This window comes from Macrobrachium nipponense, chromosome 20, assembly GCF_015104395.2.
Source record: "Macrobrachium nipponense isolate FS-2020 chromosome 20, ASM1510439v2, whole genome shotgun sequence".
In the NCBI taxonomy this organism is placed as follows: domain Eukaryota; kingdom Metazoa; phylum Arthropoda; class Malacostraca; order Decapoda; family Palaemonidae; genus Macrobrachium; species Macrobrachium nipponense.
Genome location: NC_061089.1, coordinates 15,222,286 through 15,245,414, shown reverse-complemented (window position 1 = coordinate 15,245,414; position 23,129 = coordinate 15,222,286). Strand labels below are relative to the sequence as shown.

At 35.7% G+C, this 23,129-nt stretch overlaps 1 protein-coding gene across 7 annotated transcripts in view; it reads right to left on the bottom strand.

Annotated features, from left to right (window-relative positions):
• The window catches only part of LOC135222340 (43 kDa receptor-associated protein of the synapse homolog), a 485,735-nt gene that overhangs the window by 423,894 nt on the left and 38,712 nt on the right, over positions 1 to 23,129 (bottom strand). Inside the window, exon 2 of one of the 7 annotated variants that reach the window (XM_064260432.1) lies at positions 4,760 to 4,835. The exons of the other annotated variants lie outside the window; for them this stretch is intronic. The gene's annotated coding sequence lies outside the window, so the exon portion shown is untranslated. The remainder of the gene's footprint in view (positions 1 to 4,759; positions 4,836 to 23,129) is intronic. 7 annotated transcript variants of the gene reach the window in all.

The following is a 23,129-nucleotide window of genomic DNA, read 5'->3' as shown; positions in this document are numbered from 1 at the left end:
GAAGAAGAGTGGAATATCTTATTCCAGTACAGAAACAAAAACGAGGATAGGCGAGGAATGAAAAGACGGATGATCGTCTATAAAGATTCCATGTGTTTACTATTATAAGAATAAAAAATTTTTGTATGAATGCGCAGGCAAAGGAGTTTCTATCTGATTTTGATTTGTTCTGAAAGAGAGTCAGTTATTTTTTTAATATTTCAACAATACACTCAAGAGTTCTCGGGAGATTGCGTTAGGTACCACAGTAACCTTAGCAGCGTATTGGCTATTTTAATAAAAAAATAGAGAGTACAATGTTTAATAGTGACAAGAGGCCATTCTGTGCCATGAAAACCGAAGCGAGGAAAAAAATCTGTCAGTGTGAAATACATAGCAGCATTAAATAACGCATTTGGTTTATGTTGAGAGCAGAAGAAAGATGTGAATACGAAAACAGATGAGGTGATGAATGTAGGAAAAAGATGGGTCGGCCAAGTAAAGAAAATATAAAGCTGATAGAAAAGTTAGTAAAAGAAATACAGCTTCTGGAAATGTACGGGAGGAAAAGGATAAACTGAAAAGTATTTAATCCAGCTTTTTAAAAGACCTAAAATAACAGTTTTTCCCTCTAAAGCCTAACAATATCACCAACTCGAAAAGAGCATCCAACTGGGGCAAGTGGATGAGGCCACGCATTCAACTCAAAAAATAAATGAATAAATAAAATAAAATAAAAAAATAATAATAATAATAATAAAAAAGCCCCCCCCCCCCAAAAAAAAAAAAAAAAAAAATCACATTTCAATCTTCTCTTCATCCGACCGGTATATAATTGACGCCTGCAACAGCGGCGGCCTTTCTGAAGTGGATCAGGGTCACGCCACCCACTTAAATCCGGAGAGGAAACCAGCGAATAACTTCCACACAAATAGGAGCTATCGCGTGACCGGCCCAATGGCAGCAAACACGAACCTCTCGGATTACACACACCAAACAAACACTTGATCCAGCTGTAAATAGCATCGTCCCCCTTCAGATACTATGAAATGTTATACCCGTCCGCGACAGCCCTCCCCCCTCCCCCCCCCCCCCATCCTTCACCCCCGTTCTACTCTCTTTATCGTAATTATATTCTCTCTCCCCTCTCTCTCTCTCTCTCTCTCTCTCTCTCTCTCTCTCTCTCTCTCCATTTATTTATTTACATATTAAGGCTGCAAAAACAAATTTCTCTCTAAATGCTTTACAATCAAGGATAACATTAACAATTAAGCGACATCCATCGCCCCACATCGCAGCACTTTTATTTTCATTATATTACTCCTTTCCTTTCCTTTCTTTTCCTTTCGCTTTTCCATTTTCATCTTCTCCAGTTTTCCTTTATTCGTCGCGACAGAAGCCCGTAGGCGAGATTCTGCTCCCACTCATGTACTTGTTCCTTTTTATATTCTGTTAACAGATTTAATAAAAGTTACTTCCCGATAAGTAAGCTATTTATATATGAAGCAATTAATGTAACATTTCGCTTTTATCGAGACTGTGCACATTCAGACTTCGGGTTAAGCCTTCTATCCCTCCATTCTCACCTCAGTTCACTTTGTGCAACTATGATCTTCAGAACTGGGCTACAACAAAGCTTTGTGTTGACGGTCCAAAAACCTCAGCTCTTACAATTTAGACCGTACAGTTTCCCCCTGCCAACAAATGATTTTCAACTAGGCAAACCTATAATAATGTAATATAGTGCAGACATTCAATATTTTAACAAAACCGATCATTAATTTTAAAAATTCATCACCTACCTAACCCAACCTAAAGTAACGCCCGAAGAAGAAAATCATAAATTTTAAAAGCTTCATGCGCCGCCTATGTTAGACTATCAACAAATTAATGTTCATAAATAATTTAGATTATCTGATGGGCAAAGAACTCTGTTAATGCCAACCAATTCCAACCTGAATCTCAGCTGTTGCTCCAAAAGAAAAATCCTCCTCTGAAATCAAAGCAGACACTTCACGGCAGCGTGGAGAGATTGCGACAAAGCATGGCAGCCCAGCATTGAATTCCCATCGGGAATTCATCACACGCTGAACACGGCCTCAACTAAATTAATATTTTGGCGCCCACGCCGTCAATGATGAAGTTCTGTCGAAATATCCCGCCTCCCCCTCCTCCTCCTCTCCCTATCCCCTCCTCCCTCCCACCTCTTCTTCCTTCCCCGCCCACCTCGCCTCAACACCCACCCCACCCTCCTTCCAGCATCCGAAAAGAAATTCGGACAACGGAAACAGGGTCGGAAATCCGGAGCGAAAACGCATCGATCAATAAATTCCATAAAGGGAGCGGTAACTGCAAGTGACTTGGCTTGCATTCATCAAGCAAACTGACTGCTCAATGCGCATGCTAACAAGATTGCATCCACATCAGACGCTGTAGACACACAACAACGCAATATTGCAAGCACCGGCTGCCACGACATACACAGCGCACTTCTGCGTGAATCAATGGCTCTCGAATGAAAATGGGGGGGAAAAAATAGATCATAATAATGTTGCTCCTGCAGGTGGTCTTAGTAACCTCTAGGAGACATGCCTCGATAGATTCCGTAATGAAGACGTTACTAACTACTGCCTTTGTCTTTATTATCTCTCTCTCTCTCTCTCTCTCTCTCTCTCTCTCTCTCTCTCTCTCTCTCTCTCTCTCACACACATACATACTATATATACATACATACACACACACACACACACACACACACACAACCATATATATATATATATATATATATATATATATATATATATATATATATATATATATATCAAAAGCCTGAACTGAAATTTTCAAGAAGAACGGATATAGAAAAAAGCAAAATAAAGAGTAAGAAGGTAAAAGGAAAGAAGCACAAGAGAGACCCCAAACAAAAACCAGGAAAAGACAATTTACCAAATTCCAAACCCTCCACAAGGAGCTCAGCCGAGGTTCAGGTGTGTAACGTCAGGTGTGATTAGTGAAGTACATAAGAGGCACCCGGCCCCCCCCCCCCACACCCCCAAACATTTTTTTAAATGGCCAAAAAAGGAGACTCGTCATAAACACCTCGAGGGGTTAAAATATGCAAGAGATTCGAGCTACTTATCTAATAACACCATAAAAATTGCTTTTATTTGTTTAAATTTCAATATATATTCCTTTATGCCTTTCATTTTGAATACAACTCCTAACTTATTAAGTACCAATTTTTTTTACAATTACCTCATTACCAGCGGTAGTCATTAAAGCAATTAAACGTGTAACAGATATGCAAGAAAATTCTAAATTTATATAAAAAAAAACTAAATTTATCTATATAAAAAAAATTTCATGGCATTTTGAATCTTCGACAATCAAGATCGTTTCAACGCAAGCAGAAAATTGACTCCTTTTAGATTTAGCCCTCGCCATGTTTGGAAATTTCCCAATGGCAACCTCCCTGCCCCCCCCCCCCCCCCCCCAAAAAAAAAAAAAAAAAAAAAAAAGCCAACACGACAATCTCTGGTAAGCATTCAAAAGATGATATAGTTAACATCAATATTTATGTAAGAAAAAAAAACTGTCAGATCCGATCAAATAAAAATATTCAGGAGAAAAGGCACTAAGCAGAGGCCACGATATATAATTGACACCGTAACGCAATGAAAAGGAAAAAATAAAGTGTTTTCTCCACCGGAAATAACCACTTGAGCAAATCCAATATATCCCTGACACAATGAGCCGACGACGTTATGTGCGTGATCCCAAATGTACATAAATCAAAATAAATTAACATCAGAATGTTACTGCAATCCAATAAAGTAAGTGACAAACACGAAAACAACCAGAATATCAAAGCACGAAAATTCGATTTAATTATTTTTCATACTAGAGCTTAAGGTCGTTCTCATAGATAAGTTTTTACAGTCGGAAAGATGTTTTGTAATGTTCATAAAAATTAAATCAAATGGAAAGACCCAGACATTTAATTCGCATACTAATTTGATAAACTGTGATGTGAATCCAGAATTGACTTAAATATGAAAGAGGACTGGAATTCATCTTGTCCACAACTGACAAAAATACGTTTCACTTCTAAATTCATTAAAAATACAGCTCGTGCAGACAATTTTTAGTACGAGCAAACAGTCTGTTAAAAGCAACATTGGGATGAAAGATAAAAACTCATTTTTGTTAGTGATATTTCTCATACATCGTAACAACTAAAACAAGATTACCGTTGCACATCGTAATGGTTTACAAATATCGTGGCACTTATAAACCGCTACGTTGCAGACGACATCCTTTATTCAAACACTGTAGCAACTCAGTGATACAAAAATTCCAGATGTTGCTGTTATCAAAAAATTTATTTTAGAAATATTGTTGTTAATATCCCGTCGCAAGTTCAAATACTATCGTTGCAAATGGTAGTGTTTTTTTAATGCTGTCGTAATTATGATAAAACTGCCTTTTGTAGGACAAAATGTGGCAAGCAGTCAATCTTCAAGTAAGTGTTGTTGCAACTAAAAACTACGGTTGCAGATGATAAAATTCATTACTTATGGCAGCAACTACTACGACTACAAATCTAAAACGTCTAAATCATTTTACCATTGTAGATGATAATTTTTCATCTACCCAAACCACTAAAAGCTACAGTTGCAGACGAGTGTGACTTAAATATGACATTAATAGTAGTATGGACTAGGGAAAACTAAGGTTATAGAGGATGATATAAAAAAAACTCAAAGTAGCAATTAATTACCTTACCGGTAATGGCGAATAATCTTGCACATGAGACTGTCAATTACTACAACAACATACAGCAACAACACTCGTACCTGTAAGGATAGAAAAATAACTATGATAAGTTCAATAATGGTCTTATATATATCAGTGTAACAGACTACCAACAAGAAATTCTCACCATTGTCAGTTGCTTCGTTCTCGAATTGATAAACAGTGAAATAATATACAAGAAAAGAACCACTGTAGAGGTGTATTTATGAGTATGTGGAAATGAAATGGTTTCGTGGACAACAATGACATCAATAATAGTGGAAGTGCAGGGAAAGAAATATTACAGTTGAGATTTTTAATAATTCATCCACGTATTATAAAAATAAGCTTAACAACATCGCCAAAATGAACAAATTGCATATACACACATTCATATACACATACACGCACGCACGCACGCAAAAGACTACTCAATAGAAAGAATAACTATGCAATGTCTGCATCAATGACAATAGACGAAATGAATAATTCTTATAATTGAAATACAAATACTTCACTATGGATGCAAGTGGATATACAAATGGATATGTGCGTACAGAGGAAAATAAAATAACATACAATTCGTCCATATTTTCCCTGGTAACAACGACAGACTGTAACGCTACAGATATCCCTGAGGATATCCGTCGGGACTTCCTGTATTATCCCACCCTTATTTTACGTACGTACGTACGTACGTGTGTATGTATGTGTATGTGTGTTTGAAATATAAATTTATAAGTACGTTTTGTCTTTCTAAACAAGAGTACATAAATAAATATAAAAAATATAATACATATATATGTGTGTATGTTTGTATGTGTGTTTTCTGCTTGTAGTCAGAGAGCTACGGTAGTAAGTGAAACTCGAGATTCTCATGAAAATGTGTTTGGAGAACTTAACTGGTGGAAACAAATAGTTCCGAAAAGGAATATTCATAAGTGACAACTGGGAAACAGAAAAACGTGAGAAAAACACCGTGTTTAACCACGTGACGTGAGAACTAAGATGGATAGATTAAGGCAAGTGATTTTGATCACAACAAAGGGAGAGAAGATCAAAGGAGACATGGAAAGGGAAGTAAAAGAAGAACAACTTGTTAATGGCGTCCCCTTTTGGAATTCATCACGGATCCTTCGGTTCCATGTAGTAGCCCCGATGGCAATTCCAACCGGAATCTATGGAAGGGGAAAATCCGCTTACCACGAGATTCCATCACGAGATTACGATTCACTATTGCAAGGCTTCTCAAATGAATGGGGATAAACTTTCCATGAGTCTTATGCACACAGACTGACTGTCAATTACAAGAAGACTGACTGTCGGTAAGTCAAGAGGCAGACTGAATCTCATTAAATGAAAAACTGACCATTACCAATAGGAAGACTGACAGTCATTAGCAAAGTCAGGCTGTCATGAAGCAGACTGATTCTCATTAAATGATAAACTGACTGTTACCAAAAGGAAGACTGACTTGCACTAACAAAGTCAGACTGTCATTAAGCAGACTGATTCTCATTCACTAAAATACTGACTGTTACTTACATGAAGACTGAATGGCACTAACAAAATCTAACTGTCATTAAGCAGAACGATTGTCATTAACAGGAAAACTGACTGATACCAATAGGAAACTGTTACTAAATCTCAAAATAATAGCTACTTTGAAGACTGATAGGCAGTGACTTACAGACTGACTATAACACAAGGATGAATACCATCACGCATATAAAAATAAGAGTAAAGCAATTAATATCTTTGTTTCAGTAGGCAAAGGAAATTACGTGATAATCTGTCGCCAATGTTTCTAATAATTTCCATCATAGAGACAAATTAAGCTAAATCAAGACGACTGAAAACTAATTCCTAATAAGAGATAATAAGGAAAATTTACAAGAAAAATGTGTCTTTAATGAAGGTACAATATCGACAAACAAACAAAATATTTACTATCTTGTACGAAAACATTCGATAAAAAAATACAATATAATCAACATCTGATAAAAAAAAAATCCTAAAAAATGCAATAACAATAAATCTGGTTAATAATAATAATAATAATAATAATAATAATAATAATAATAATAATAATAATAATAATAGGAAAATGAAGACAGGAGATAAGAGTATGATTACAAATCTCATTACGAATGGGATGCGACATCCCATCCCATCTGGGTCAACATTCCATTCCCCCCCAAAACTTCATTTGCAGAACTCTTCCAGGACACGTTCGCTTTCGAGAACTTAAAAAATAAAATCATTTGAAAACGTGCTGCAATTTTTCTGCCGACCTAATTCATTCGTGGCCTCAGTCAAGCTAGTTGTGAATTAGAAAATTGTAAACAGTAATGCGGGGCAGCCATGCGTTGACCTATTAAATTATACATACCCGTATATTAATATAACTACATAATTATTATATATATATTAAAATATTAATATATATATATATATACATATATATATAATATATATATATCTAATATATATATATATACATATATACATATAGATATAGATATATATATATATATATATATATATATATATATATATATATATATATATATATATATATATATATATATATATATATATATATAGTTATATAAGTGCTTATATAAATATATACACCAGTGATTGACCCGAGATAAGTCCAGAGCTAGAAAATTTGTTTGAGTGAGTTTCACTATCCAGCCATCTATCTATCTATATGTGCATAGTGATAAATATGAGAGAGAGAGAGAGAGGAGAGAGAGAGAGAGAGAGAGAGAGGAAGAGAAGAGAGAGAGAATTCCAAAGCTTTAGTAGGTCAAAATACCATTCCGGTTCTGGAACTGGAAATGTCCCATGTTGACTTTCCAATAACAAAGAAGTATATGTAAGAGAGAAGGAAAAATAATAAAAGAGGAGGAGAGAGCGAGAGAGATAGAGAGAGAGAGAGAGAGAGAGAATTCCAAAGTTTTAGTCAAAAGACCATTCCAGTTCTGGAATGGAAATGTCATGTTACTTTCAATAACAAAGAATTATATGTAAGAGAGAAGGAAAAAATAATAAAAGAGGAGGAGGGGGAAGAGGAGAAAGAGGAGGGGGGAAGAGGAGGGGGAAGAGGAGGAAGAGGTGGTGGGAGGTCGGAGGAGGTGGTGGGAGGGAGGAGGAGGAGGAGGAGGAAAAACCTTCCATTTATTCCGGACAAAAGGAATAGTCTGAATGCCATTTGCAAATGAATGAATTTACATTCATTCAAAAGAGAACGAGAATAAAAAAAAGGGGCTGAACAATGTGCAAGATGATGCTGACGTGAACATGAATACAAATTTTTTCCCTTTGCATAAAATCTGTAGGAATAGGTAAGAATGAAACTGAATTTTTAAAAAATGGCTCTAATGCGGCTGCCCCTCACATAATACGATGTTTTATCTAAGACAATATTCCCTGAATATCAACAGAATCGGATCCGAAATTATTTCAGAATTTAAAAGTCGTAATCATCTGCTTCAATTTCTATGAGGCATATATACTGACAAAATAGAAAGAGGTTCTTAAAGGGATGTCTCTTATGCTATAGATACATGAATTGAGAGTAATTTTCCTTAAATATAAGCTAACTCGGATAAGGGCCATCACAGGAAAACTCAAAATCATAACATTTTGAGAAAAATAAAATACGAAAAAGAGAAAAATAAATCGAAAGGGACAGATTCTCTTACATCATAGAACCAGGACCATTTCCCCCTATTTTCTCCTAAATATCAGTAGGACCGGTCAACCCGCTATTTTAAAACACAAGTGACAATTATCTATTCCCAATTCTGCCAAATTTTAGGACTGCGTCAAGGGAACCGATCTCCTGTCACTTTTGGATCAGAAGAATATGCATCTCTGTCGCAGTGCATTAAACACAAACAATTAAAACTCTCTCTCTCTCTCTCTCGCTCTCTCTCTCGTCTCTCTCTCTCTCTCGTCTCTCTCCTCTCTCTCTCTCTCTCTCTCTCTCTCTCCATTAAATGCCAACACATCATAAAGGGAACATGTCTTTTGCAAGCTTTGAATGAAAAACATATGAGCCGGCAACACTATTTCTACAGGATACTCTCCATTAAAATAACACCAATGCACATATTCTGTGAACATCGCAGGTACAGGCATATACATATATAATATAATATATATATATATATATATATATATATATATATATATATATATATTATATATATGTGTGTGTGTGTGTGTGTGTGTGGGGTTGTGTGTGGAATGTGTGTGTGTACATATACATATACAAACATACATATGAACAAATTCATAAAGGTCACAATCAGAAAAACGAATAAGAGTAAAGGTAAAAACGGCATCATCTCTTTTACTTTTTTTTTTTTTTTACTGAACTAATATGTAAATGGCTTGGGCAACATGGAAGGGGGCCAAGGTTGCCTTTGCTGAATGAGTTACTGAACATTTAAAATGGTTCGTTCTCTAGAGTTTACGATTTTAATACCACATTTGTGGAAATATACAAATGAGGCTCCTACCTGCCAGGAAAGTGTCAGCCAAAACATGTATGTTAGCCCAACGAGAGCTTAAACGAACTTCAACGGAAAGTGTGTGGGTGAGTTTTTATGTAATTAATATAACTTTTTATATGTATAAGTATACATACATATACGTGTACCGTACACGTGCGCGCTCACGCACACACACACATACACACAGGTCGGCAAGGTGACCTCGTCGTGATTATGGTGTTGCGGATTCGTTTCCCTCTACCGGACATCATGATTTCTTTCATATTTCTTTGAAGTTGGATCTCAAGGCTTTGTAGTGACAAGCGTATCCAAAAAAGAGAAAAGAAGTTGAGCGGGCAATGTGGCTTTTACATATACATAAGTATCTGGTAAAAATGACCAGTAAATTCTACTTGTATATAATTATATATATAATATATATATATATATATATATATATATATATATATATATATATATATATATACACAAACTAAACAAAATCTTGAATCGCCCTGTATTCACAATTGCTGCTCATTCCTTTTGAGTTGCATTCCGTCTTCCCAAATGCGTATGTCTTGTACACACGCGTGCATAACTGAAGGATATTCCAGCGTTTCATTCCCAATCGACATTCCTCTTCAGAAGTTTCCCTCATTAGACACTCATGGGTCTACCTACCTTCCGTGTATTTTCTTAAACATTTTTGACAGGTGTATTTTCTTAAGAAACATTTTTAACAAGTATATTTTCTTAATAAACATTTTTGACATTTATTTTCTTACGAAACATTTTTGACAAATTTATTTCCTTAAGAAACATTTTTGACAAATTTTTTTCTCAAGAAATATTTGACAGGTTTAATTTCTTATAAACATTTTAAGAGGAAATATTTGACAAGTTTACTTTCTTATAAACATTTTAGAGGAAATATTTGACAAGTTTACTTTCTTATAAACATTTTAGAGAAGTATATTTTCTTAAACCTTTTTGACAATTTTATTTTCTCATGAAATATTTGACAAATTTATTTTCTTAAAACATTTTTTGAGAAGTATATTTCCTCAAGAAACATTTTCGACGGGTATACTTTCAGAAGAAACCTTTTTGACAAGTTAGTTATCTTTTTCCGAAGTGCTCGATGGAGCGTTGTAACAGGAGTAGCATATCTCGATGACCGGGAAGTTAGGAAGACCCGAAATGCCTAATGAAAGAAACTTTCGAAGAGGAAGAGCGTCATTGGAAATGAAACGCTGACACATCCTTTGTGTGGGCATGGGCGCGTACAAAAAAAAGTATGCGAATGGGAACATGAAATACAGCTCAAAGGAATGAGCAGTCATTGGGAATACGAGACGATCCACGGGTGTTTTTCGTTAATGATAGATAACAGATATGAGCAATGCAAACTATTCCCAGTAACAATCATTATGCATGGAGGTACAAATACACATGCACATTCGGTTTTATATTCATGGGCATGAATATTCATATTAAATATATCTATATAAAATATACAGATTTGGTGTTTATAAATATTCACGCACAAGAAAAAAACATATATAACGTATATGAATTTATTATACATGTATATATATCATATGTATAGTAATATATATAATATATATACACAATATACACGCACATTTAGCCCAAAGGCAAGATGCTGGGGCCTATACTATAAGGTCAGTCTGAGCTGAGAGAGCTAGAAGGGAAGGAAATTGACAGTAAGGTGGTTTGGAGGGTGTAATAAAGAAGGAAAACTTCACAGTTACACTATGAAACAATTGGTAAAGAGGACGGAAAATTATATATATATATATATATATATATATATATATATATATATATATATATATATAGACCGAGAGAGAGAGAGAGAGACCAGGGGGGAGGAGAGGGAGGAGTATGAGGGGGGGGAGAGGCATGGCAAGGGATGAGAGAGAGAGGGGCAGAGGGGACTTGAGAGAAGAGAGCGGGAGAGAGGGAGATGGAGAGGCGAGAGAGGGGCCGAGGGAGGAGGCAGAGAGAGAGAGAGAGGACGAGAGAAGAGAGAGAGAGAGAGAGAGAGAGAGAGAGAGAGAGAGAGAGAGTACTGTAATCTTCTTAGGCACGAAAATATGTAATTCAGCTGTATTCCACATAGGAAAATGAAAATGGTTTATCTCAGAAAATGCCCAACAATTTCGTCCTCCAAATGGACCTGTTTTTGGAGCGTTTATTAAGGAAACGCTACAAGAAGAGGTCCATTGAAAGACGAAAATGTTGTGCATTTTCTTAGATCAACCATTTTAATTATATATATTATATATATATATATATATATATATATAGAATATATATATATATATAAATATATATATATATATATATATATATATATATATATATATATATATATATATATATATATATATATAAATATATATATAAGTCTATCACATTATCGTGATTCATATACATATATCGAACTACAAATGTCCTTTAATATCTAATTCGCTCTACAACGGAATTAATATATTTTCATATATGTTTAACCGAGGGGGAATTTATTAAGCGATAATAGAATTGGCAATCGACAGACGCGAACCATCGACCTCTCAATTCCAGGACTGGCAGTGAAGCCCCAGACCACCCCGCCACTGCAAGAGATATAAGTATATGCCGACCTCCCACCTCAAATACCTGCCCGCGTAGATATTTTTTGTTTTGGAGACTGCATACAGCCCATCTCATTCTCGGTTGCGTGGTTGTGCTTTTGCCCGCACGTAGTCATTTTATAAGTCTATCACATTACCGTGATCCATATACATATATCGAACTACAAATGTCCTTTAATATCTAATTCGCTCTACTCGGAATTAATATATTCTATTATCGCTTAATAAATTCCCCCTCGGTTAAACATATATTAAAATATATTAATTCCGAGGTAGAGCGAATTAGATATTAAAGGACATTTGTAGTTCGATATATATATATATATATATATATATATATATATATATATATATATATATATATATAGTGTACATATAGCTACACCACTTTTATGTCTTATGCCTAACTGCAGTGGGCGCCCCCCCCCCCCCTCCCTCCCTGTATTAGTGCATAACACCAATGACATACTTAGGTACATAAGCGTTGGACAACCATCGCGTCTCTACTGACCAAAGAAAGCAAAAAATGAGATACTTGGCAGTCTCTAGCAGATCGCAGGGCTGACTCACCACAACAGTAAAGCTAAGGGATTCCTGGACATTAAGTCCCTTCCTTTTCGAGACACCTTTCACACAAATTAGCCACAGAACATACAATTTAGACAGGAGACCAAGCGCTGCGACCTATAAAGTCATTCACCGCTGAATGGAAAATTGAGAGCAAGAGGTTTTCCAGTTATAACAGTTGCACTATGAATCAACTGTTAGAAAGTAAGACGGAAGAAAGAATATGAACGGAGGTACAGTAAAAGGACTGAAAAGAGTTGCAGCTAGGGGCCGAAAGGACGCTCCAAAGGACATTTACGTAATGCCTACAGTGAACCGCGTGAGGTGCATTGACGGCACTAACCCCCCTACGGAGCCAATTATAGCCAGGTCTCATTAGGTCTCCCTCTTCCTTCTCTGAAACTTTCCATTCTCTCAAACTTCCGAATCAAGCAGATTTTTCATTAAATCCGCCTTTTGTTTTCTGCACGTGACAGAACACCATTCAAAATACTGGTTAATCTTTCCAATTTTCGAACCTTGTTAAAATCTAGGCATGTCCCGACAGGTTTTGTCACCAAATACTCTTTTACCAAACACGTGTCGTGTTCTGGCTATTTAACCTCTATTCATCAGATATTGCAAATTTCTTATCTAGCTTTAAAAACCTATGCGTGTTCTTACGCTGGCTTTTAGCCTTCTTGTTTAGATTACTTCTTCAATATCTGGTCAGTCGTCTCTTCTCTGTACAAATTATTTAGATAATTGTCCTGCTGCCCTTAGTGCAAAACTTTCCTCCTGACAAACCACTTCCTAACATACGTCAGGTCTTATTTTTCTACATTTACTCTGTATAAATCAGCAATTCTCGGATAAAAAAGGTCCTGCGACAGACTGCTAAAGCTTTGGGCTTCTCTTTCTTCATTCGTTCTGCCTGAATTCTACAACCTTCAAGTGGCAGGTTTATAGCTTCCTTCCTCGTTCAAGCACAGTCTTCTTGCTCCCTTTCAACTTCCTTGTTTTCTTAGGGCCTTGAATAAGTAGGGCGTTTGGTTGTTGTAAGGGTGTTACGCACCCTTGTATTTTTTTCTTGTCTCGGACGATCGAAACGGTTGTTTCGGGTTGTTTCCCCGTGAGGGTCGTTTCACCTCTTGTTTATTGGTAGAAGAGGTGGAGGTAAGGTAACGTCCGACAGCCCGTGTCTGACTGCTTCAGTCAGTAAGGTACAGAGACCTGAGCAGGTTGTAAGCAGCATGGGGTTTCCTTGCAGTCACGGTTGGAGTCCTTAATGGCTATTTGGTTAAGACTCAGGACCTGCAGGGTTAAGGACGAGCATAAAGATGTTCGGCAGAGCCAGTTTTGTCTGGGTTAGCAGCTTCGTCTGCGTCATGTTGAGGAGCACGGCTTCAGAGTTGCAGCTTCGTCTGTTCTCATGAAGGGCAGTTTCGTCTGCGTTGTGTGTACAGCTTCGTCTGTGTTCTCCTGAAGGGCAGCTTCGTCTGTGTTGTGTGTACAGCTTCGGCTGGGTGAATTTCTTCAGGAGGTATTCTTAGTGGGTCCTCGGGTGTTATCTCTGCAAGTTGCCACGGTTTCCTGGGTGTTGAGTGTCCTGTAGCATTTAATGCATAAGGCTTTAGTGCCTTCGGTTTTCCCCAGTGTTTTGATATTAATGCTTAAGGTAATTATGAAATTGAAACTGTGTATTTATGGCATAATTTGTTAACCCTGCTTTTGATTTTTATGGTCCATTATTAATTTGTTTCTATAGTTGTAACCGTATGTTTTCTTGCTAACTATTTGCTAACTGCTCGTATTAAGGTTACTGTATTAATTGTGATTGCATTATACAGATCCTGTATGTAAAGTAATTATTTTTCCCCATACTTACATGGAACTTTTATTTTTGGTTATTTGATGTACTGACTCATTCATTTTGTTAATGATTGTTATACTGATTGTTCGATATTTGCCTTTTTGATATTTGCCTTTTCTGATAATATTCAGATTAAATGTGGTTATTTTTGCTTAATGGTTTTTGCTTTGCCACTGGTGCCTTTATAAAAATATTTAATTCAAACAATTGTACATTTTATATATAATAAATTAGTCTTAAGGTCTCTGTTTCGTATTACTTGTTTCGTCCTCCTTTGACTGTCTCAATTGCTGCCAGATTTTCAGTCCTGATAAATTTTTTTATTTATTTTTTCATAATTATGTTTTAAAGAACCTGATTAACCCAACAGTGGTTCATAACATTTGGCGACCTTGCCAGGATCAGTTCTGTATGGTTTGGCTGTTTTGCGGCGACATTGGAGGAGAGAGTAATTACAGGATAAAAAAAAAAAAAAATATTCATTTTTTTTTCTTAAGGGTGATGAGGTGTAAGGGTGTTACGCACCCTTGTATTTTTTTCTTGTCTCGGACGATCGAAACGGTTGTTTCGGGTTGTTTCCCCGTGAGGGTCGTTTCACCTCTTGTTTATTGGTAGAAGAGGTGGAGGTAAGGTAACGTCCGACAGCCCGTGTCTGACTGCTTCAGTCAGTAAGGTACAGAGACCTGAGCAGGTTGTAAGCAGCATGGGGTTTCCTTGCAGTCACGGTTGGAGTCCTTAATGGCTATTTGGTTAAGACTCAGGACCTGCAGGGTTAAGGACGAGCATAAAGATGTTCGGCAGAGCCAGTTTTGTCTGGGTTAGCAGCTTCGTCTGCGTCATGTTGAGGAGCACGGCTTCAGAGTTGCAGCTTCGTCTGTTCTCATGAAGGGCAGTTTCGTCTGCGTTGTGTGTACAGCTTCGTCTGTGTTCTCCTGAAGGGCAGCTTCGTATGTGTTGTGTGTACAGCTTCGGCTGGGTGAATTTCTTCAGGAGGTATTCTTAGTGGGTCCTCGGGTGTTATCTCTGCAAGTTGCCACGGTTTCCTGGGTGTTGAGTGTCCTGTAGCATTTAATGCATAAGGCTTTAGTGCCTTCGGTTTTCCCCAGTGTTTTGATATTAATGCTTAAGGTAATTATGAAATTGAAACTGTGTATTTATGGCATAATTTGTTAACCCTGCTTTTGATTTTTATGGTCCATTATTAATTTGTTTCTATAGTTGTAACCGTATGTTTTCTTGCTAACTATTTGCTAACTGCTCGTATTAAGGTTACTGTATTAATTGTGATTGCATTATACAGATCCTGTATGTAAAGTAATTATTTTTCCCCATACTTACATGGAACTTTTATTTTTGGTTATTTGATGTACTGACTCATTCATTTTGTTAATGATTGTTATACTGATTGTTCGATATTTGCCTTTTTGATATTTGCCTTTTCTGATAATATTCAGATTAAATGTGGTTATTTTTGCTTAATGGTTGTTGCTTTGCCACTGGTGCCTTTATAAAAATATTTAATTCAAACAATTGTACATTTTATATATAATAAATTAGTCTTAAGGTCTCTGTTTCGTATTACTTGTTTCGTCCTCCTTTGACTGTCTCAATTGCTGCCAGATTTTCAGTCCTGATAAATTTTTTTATTTATTTTTTCATAATTATGTTTTAAAGAACCTGATTAACCCAACAGTGGTTCATAACATTTGGCGACCTTGCCAGGATCAGTTCTGTATGGTTTGGCTGTTTTGCGGCGACATTGGAGGAGAGAGTAATTACAGGATAAAAACAAAAAAAAATATTCATTTTATTTTCTTAAGGGTGATGAGGTGTAAGGGTGTTACGCACCCTTGTATTTTTTTCTTGTCTCGGACGATCGAAACGGTTGTTTCGGGTTGTTTCCCCGTGAGGGTCGTTTCACCTCTTGTTTATTGGTAGAAGAGGTGGAGGTAAGGTAACGTCCGACAGCCCGTGTCTGACTGCTTCAGTCAGTAAGGTACAGAGACCTGAGCAGGTTGTAAGCAGCATGGGGTTTCCTTGCAGTCACGGTTGGAGTCCTTAATGGCTATTTGGTTAAGACTCAGGACCTGCAGGGTTAAGGACGAGCATAAAGATGTTCGGCAGAGCCAGTTTTGTCTGGGTTAGCAGCTTCGTCTGCGTCATGTTGAGGAGCACGGCTTCAGAGTTGCAGCTTCGTCTGTTCTCATGAAGGGCAGTTTCGTCTGCGTTGTGTGTACAGCTTCGTCTGTGTTCTCCTGAAGGGCAGCTTCGTCTGTGTTGTGTGTACAGCTTCGGCTGGGTGAATTTCTTCAGGAGGTATTCTTAGTGGGTCCTCGGGTGTTATCTCTGCAAGTTGCCACGGTTTCCTGGGTGTTGAGTGTCCTGTAGCATTTAATGCATAAGGCTTTAGTGCCTTCGGTTTTCCCCAGTGTTTTGATATTAATGCTTAAGGTAATTATGAAATTGAAACTGTGTATTTATGGCATAATTTGTTAACCCTGCTTTTGATTTTTATGGTCCATTATTAATTTGTTTCTATAGTTGTAACCGTATGTTTTCTTGTTAACTATTTGCTAACTGCTCGTATTAAGGTTACTGTATTAATTGTGATTGCATTATACAGATCCTGTATGTAAAGTAATTATTTTTCCCCATACTTACATGGAACTTTTATTTTTGGTTATTTGATGTACTGACTCATTCATTTTGTTAATGATTGTTATACTGATTGTTCGATATTTGCCTTTTTGATATTTGCCTTTTCTGATAATATTCAGATTAAATGTGGTTATTTTTGCTTAATGGTTTTTGCTTTGCCACTGGTGCCTTTATAAAAATATTTAATTCAAACAATTGTACATTTTATATATAATAAATTAGTCTTAAGGTCTCTGTTTCGTATTACTTGTTTCGTCCTCCTTTGACTGTCTCAATTGCTGCCAGATTTTCAGTCCTGATAAATTTTTTTATTTATTTTTTCATAATTATTATGTTTTAAAGAACCTGATTAACCCAACAGTGGTTCATAACATTTGGCGACCTTGCCAGGATCAGTTCTGTATGGTTTGGCTGTTTTGCGGCGACATTGGAGGAGAGAGTAATTACAGGATAAAAACAAAAAAAAATATTCATTTTATTTTCTTAAGGGTGATGAGGTGTAAGGGTGTTACGCACCCTTGTATTTTTTTCTTGTCTCGGACGATCGAAACGGTTGTTTCGGGTTGTTTCCCCGTGAGGGTCGTTTCACCTCTTGTTTATTGGTAGAAGAGGTGGAGGTAAGGTAACGTCCGACAGCCCGTGTCTGACTGCTTCAGTCAGTAAGGTACAGAGACCTGAGCAGGTTGTAAGCAGCATGGGGTTTCCTTGCAGTCACGGTTGGAGTCCTTAATGGCTATTTGGTTAAGACTCAGGACCTGCAGGGTTAAGGACGAGCATAAAGATGTTCGGCAGAGCCAGTTTTGTCTGGGTTAGCAGCTTCGTCTGCGTCATGTTGAGGAGCACGGCTTCAGAGTTGCAGCTTCGTCTGTTCTCATGAAGGGCAGTTTCGTCTGCGTTGTGTGTACAGCTTCGTATGTGTTCTCCTGAAGGGCCAAATGTTATGAACCACTGTTGGGTTAATCAGGTTCTTTAAAACATAATTATGAAAAAATAAATAAAAAAATTTATCAGGACTGAAAATCTGGCAGCAATTGAGACAGTCAAAGGAGGACGAAACAAGTAATACGAAACAGAGACCTTAAGACTAATTTATTATATATAAAATGTACAATTGTTTGAATTAAATATTTTTATAAAGGCACCAGTGGCAAAGCAAAAACCATTAAGCAAAAATAACCACATTTAATCTGAATATTATCAGAAAAGGCAAATATCAAAAAGGCAAATATCGAACAATCAGTATAACAATCATTAACAAAATGAATGAGTCAGTACATCAAATAACCAAAAATAAAAGTTCCATGTAAGTATGGGGAAAAATAATTACTTTACATACAGGATCTGTATAATGCAATCACAATTAATACAGTAACCTTAATACGAGCAGTTAGCAAATAGTTAACAAGAAAACATACGGTTACAACTATAGAAAACAAATTAATAATGGACCATAAAAATCAAAAGCAGGGTTAACAAATTATGCCATAAATACACAGTTTCAATTTCATTAGGTCTCATTAGGTCTCCCTCTTCCTTCTCTGAAACTTTCCATTCTCTCAAACTTCCGAATCAAGCAGATTTTTCATTAAATCCGCCTTTTGTTTTCTGCACGTGACAGAACACCATTCAAAATACTGGTTAATCTTTCCAATTTTCGAACCTTGTTAAAATCTAGGCATGTCCCGACAGGTTTTGTCACCAAATACTCTTTTACCAAACACGTGTCGTGTTCTGGCTATTTAACCTCTATTCATCAGATATTGCAAATTTCTTATCTAGCTTTAAAAACCTATGCGTGTTCTTACGCTGGCTTTTAGCCTTCTTGTTTAGATTACTTCTTCAATATCTGGTCAGTCGTCTCTTCTCTGTACAAATTATTTAGATAATTGTCCTGCTGCCCTTAGTGCAAAACTTTCCTCCTGACAAACCACTTCCTAACATACGTCAGGTCTTATTTTTCTACATTTACTCTGTATAAATCAGCAATTCTCGGATAAAAAAGGTCCTGCGACAGACTGCTAAAGCTTTGGGCTTCTCTTTCTGCATTCGTTCTGCCTGAATTCTACAACCTTCAAGTGGCAGGTTTATAGCTTCCTTCCTCGTTCAAGCACAGTCTTCTTGCTCCCTTTCAACTTCCTTGTTTTCTTAGGGCCTTGAATAAGTAGGGCGTTTGGTTGTCTATCAAATGGGCCTTTGCATTAGAAAAAAGTTTACTGTGCAAACAATTCAACTTGAGAGCTTATACGTTCTTTTTCTCCATTCGCATTCAACTTAAACTCTTCACTTTTATCAAGGAGAGTAGGGTCAACAATCTCTTTCTGTATATCCCAGTTTCTGCTTCCATAAAACACTCCTCTTCTCTTCCAAATCTTGTACTTATATCTTGCTAAGTACCACGCTTCTCCTATTTTATCGTTCGAATATCACCCACCGCATTTCCTGTATATATTTATTTTATAGCACTGAACCACTCGTAAATGACACACCAAAAAAAAATTATGAATATACAGAATATACAAGTACAAAATCACGAGAGCTGGACTAATCAAATATGTTAGGAGATATTGTGCACCAGTACATAAAATTAAATAATCCCCTGGTATTTTAAAGCGTCTGCAAATCAATACTATGAAAAGTCTTGCGTCAATGGTATTCACTTTAGATATGTAAACATAATTGAAATTATCCATGAAGGAATAGAAGCAACCATTATGTTACTAGTCTCGTCAAGTGTATCTGCTGTATATATATAAAAATATATATATATATATATAGATATATATCTATATATATATATAAATATTATATATATATATATATATATATATATTATAATATATATATATATAATATATATATGATATATATATACCATAGATATATATATATATATATATATATATATATACATATATATCATATATATATATATATATATATATATATATATATATATATATATATATATATATATATTCCGGTACTATCTGAAAGTTGTTTCCCTATGCAGTGTCAGTAGCGTGCAACATTATGTAGGGAGTTATGAACTGTTTAATGAGAAAACATGCCCCCAAAATGGAAGACGATCCCATTCACTTAAAACAAAACAATATTCTCGCCGCTATACGTGAAGTGAAAAACACCAGATGCAAGGGTTTAGAAGCCCGCATAACCTCCGCCCCCCTTCCCCCCCAAAAAATATTAGAAATATACAGTTGCAGAATTCAGCAGAAAAAAGGACGGGTTCTCTGATTCTGTAGAGGGTAAATAGTTATTCTGTCTGCTGTGGATATGGGATATAAGGCAAATGAGAAGTTAACTGTCACGAAGACTGTGAGGATGAAACTGAGTGTAGCAAGAGCGCACGTTGTGTACAGTTAATGTGTATGGTCATATAGTGGAACATTAATAATTAAGAGTGGCAGAAAGGTTTCCCGGGATATCCAGACTGGGCCTGGAGAACGAGAAAGGTAGAAAATGTACGGGCATAGTGAATGGTATGCTGGCATCCCTGAAGTGAATGAGAGTAGTGTGTCTCTAGAGGAAATTTTCCTTGAAAGCTGCTTGACAGCTGTTGTTACTAAATTTAAACTGCATATACATGTAATATAATTGGGGAGGAGAAAATGGTGAGCAGGGTTTGCCGAGTAATACATCAGTACAAAGTAGATGACAGAGGTAACAGATGCAAATATGAGGAAAAAGCTATGAGCGTGTTTGAGGAGAGAGAGAGAGAGAGAGAGAGAGAGAGAGAGAGAGAGAGTGACCAGTCATCCAAGAACCAACACTCAACCTCTCGTTTTATGACAGTATTAATGTTCTACGTATGAATGTCATACGCCTCTCTTTTCCCGTCGTACTTGAGATGTAAGTGCCATCGTAACTAGAGATGTTTGTCTAATATTCTTATGCGGGGACACACACGCTCTCCAGAGAAGAATACCAAAGTGGTTCACGACGACCCGACAACAATTTCTTTCTTTTTGTTCATGGTCGGTCTGAACAGAGCGCATTCCCTTCAGTCACACGGAAATGTGGACGAATTTGCCCTGCCATTTAGACAAGTCGAGTGGTCTGGCATCAATAAAGGCAGGACCTGCATGAAAGTAAGGCGTTCGGGGAATGGATCGAAATATAAATAAATAAATATATATAAATATATATATACTATATATATATATATATATATATATATGATATATAGATATATATATATATATATATATATAATATATATATATATATATATATATATATATATATATATATATATATATATATATATATATATATATATATATATTATATATATATATATTTCAGTTGCCTGCATGTTTAAGGCATCCTTTCCATTATCACTGAATTAATTATCATAAGCAAATAAATGTAACGTAATGTGATACGATATATTTCCGCCTTAGTAATGAAGTTGATAAAATTGTTACAAAAAATTACGTAGTCAGTCTCCACAGAGTAAGAAATAATTTCAATCATACTAAAAAAAAAAAAAAAAAAAAAAAAAAAAAAAAAAAGAAAACTAGACTATCCACAGTAATGGACAACTGTGCAGGTGTAACGTTTTCCGTTTTCACAGTCTTAATATCGAATACAAAAACAAATGTCACAAAGTATCAATTACGAACACATTTTGCGACTGTTTTGTGACTGGTAATTAAAATATACTTTAACAAACTTCATCAATCAGGTATAAGAAACGTAAAAACATTTTCAAATAAAAATGTAGTGCACAATGAAAATTGTGAACAATTCCTGAACTCAAATGAAATCATATATAATTATAATGTAAATAATAAGACGATACTGCCAGTATCTCTTTCAATGAGTGCAGACATTATGGAGTATGGGCAGCAACAACAGATGAACTAAACACTCTGTGTGTGTGTTTCTATATATATATATATATATATATATATATATATATATATTATATATATATATATATATATATATATATATATATATATATATATATATATATATTTAAAAAATCACAGTAGATGCACGTGACTTCATAAATAAGCGAATACCACGGGAAATGACAGTCAGAAATCCAAGCGCTTTCGTCTTTATTAAGACATCGTCAAGGAGCTACTAAAGTACAATCGGAGAGGAAGGCCTCAGGTACAAACAAGATCAGGAATACCAGATGGTTAATTATCAAAAGGGTAAAAATTAAAAGGGATAATCCAGGATTATCGGATATCACACGGTCACAAACTTAAACAGATTCTGACCCTAACCGAAATTACAAAGTATCTTTACAGTCCAAACATGTAAAAACTGAATATATTAATTTTGTTGCTTATATTTATCTACAACTTTTTTCATTATGAAAGCATCAAGTTTAAATAAACCAAGACTTAAATTTAGAACATTTCTATTATTTGACTTGATAAAACAAGATTCAATGATATTCCTTTTAACTGTGTCATTACATGGGACTAAGGCTCTTGCTTGACTCCAGTTAATAGGATGGTCTAAATCTCTCATATGTACAAATAATGCATTCGATATTTGCCCAGTTCTCACAGAATATTGATGTTGCTTAAGACGCTGTGAAAGAGATTTGCCAGTCTGTCCGTAATAGATTTTATCACACTTTTTGCAAGGAATTTCATATATGCAGCCTGGAAGATCTTTAGGAGAATTTTTGATTACTAAACTCTTGACATTAATATTACTGAAAACAACATTTATGTTAAAAAGCTTTAAAATTCTAGGAATATCTAAAAACCTTTCATCATAGGGTAATTTTAGAATGTTATGCTTACTAAATTCAAGTTTGTCATTAGTTGAATAAAATGTTTTTCTAGCTCTTTTCCATGCCACATCTACAAAAGTCCTTGGGTATTTAAGTTTCAATGCAATATCATAAATAGTTTTAATTTCAGCGTCAATAAACTGCGGGCTACAGACACGTAAAGCCCTTAGGAACATCCCAGAAAAAAGAGAATTTAACATTTTGATGGTGATTGGAGTAGTAATGAACAAAAGAGGCAATATTAGTTGATTTTCGAAAGACTGAAAAGGTGAAATCTCTATCATTTCTATGGACAGTTACATCAAGAAAATTCAAATTACAATTTCTTT